Raw genomic sequence first — 1,421 nt, 5'->3', positions numbered from 1 at the left:
TCAATGGAGTAACCGGACACGGACTGCTGTCCCTGCTGGAGCAGCGACAGGGCTCGTGCCGCCTCAATTCCCCGCGCCGAGCGATCGAACACCTTGCGCAACTCCTTCGAGAATGCCTCAAAGGACAAACAGCAGTCATGCTCGCTATCCCACATGGCCGTTCCCCACTCTCTCGCTTGACCCACCAAGAGCGTGATGACGAACGCTACCCTGGATTGCTCCGTGGGGAAACAAGAAGGCTGGAGAGTGAAAGTCAGCGAGCATTGGGACAGGAATGACCGACATGAGTTGGGCTCACCCGAGTATGGAGCGGGCGGATTAAGCCACGGTTCCGCGTGGCGAGGAACTGCTCCTTCAGGGCCAGGAGCGGGTGTGCCAGCCCGAGCTGCCGAAGGGCTGGCCTGCAGCTGGTCAAGCCGTTCTACCAGCTGGTTGGAAATCTCCGAAATCTCCGAGTAGGCGCGACGAGAAGCCGCGAGTTCCTCCTGTTGTTGACCCAGAAGAGACAGGAGGGCTTTAATTGCTGCTCAGGTAAGCGGAGATTCCAGAGCTGGCCGGCAGACACTGCGGACCACTCGAGCTGCCGGACTCCGTACTACGAGTCCTTAAGCACAGGAGAACAGAGGGTCAGATACTGATGCTTGCACTCACAGGTTACACAAAGACACGAGCAAGGACAAAACAATCTACTCACGATGAAGGACAGACAGGCAGAGACATATAAGGGAGTGGGGGAATGAGCAACAGGTGGGGGAGAGTCTGCTCGTGATCTGCAAACCCCCGCTGCGAGATCAGCGCTGATTGCCCAGACCACAAGCTACCGAACATGACAGGACAACCCAGACCGCAGGCGAAGCCGAGAAGGCACCCTGCACCGTGACAATTTCATGTAAAAACTATTTTTAAAACGGTAATGACGGTAATGGTTGTTAGCCAATCATAAAAGTGGGCGGTTACACTGACCTCTTAAAGGGAAAACACCCCAAAACCGACTGTTTCAGTCAGAGGATGAGAAGCATGGTGAAAAAAGGTCATAAATCACTCAAATTTGAATGTTTTTCGTCCAAAAAAACTTTAGTAATATTATAAATACACCACAGGGAACATAATAATAATAATCATAATAATAATAATAATAAAATAAAAAGAAAACATGTCATGACCCCTTTATATGTCAACACATATAATAAATTTCTTAATATTAAAGCTTTAAAGGGGTCATATGATGTTGCTAAAAAGAACATTATTTTGTGTCTTGGCAGCAACAATACTACAGCGAGAATAAAAGTTACGGCTTCTTTCTTTGCGTGAACATTAGGGCGGCATTATGCAAATCTTCCCACATCGTGGCGTAGACATGTGGGGGGGGCGTGTTAGAACGAGCCGTTTTAGATAGGCGTGGTTGACTCTTAACTTTTATA

The sequence above is a fragment of the Sinocyclocheilus rhinocerous genome, unplaced genomic scaffold (assembly GCF_001515625.1).
Source record: "Sinocyclocheilus rhinocerous isolate Xijiao unplaced genomic scaffold, SAMN03320098_v1.1 scaffold4130, whole genome shotgun sequence".
NCBI classification, from domain to species: domain Eukaryota; kingdom Metazoa; phylum Chordata; class Actinopteri; order Cypriniformes; family Cyprinidae; genus Sinocyclocheilus; species Sinocyclocheilus rhinocerous.
This window is presented reverse-complemented; position numbering follows the sequence as displayed.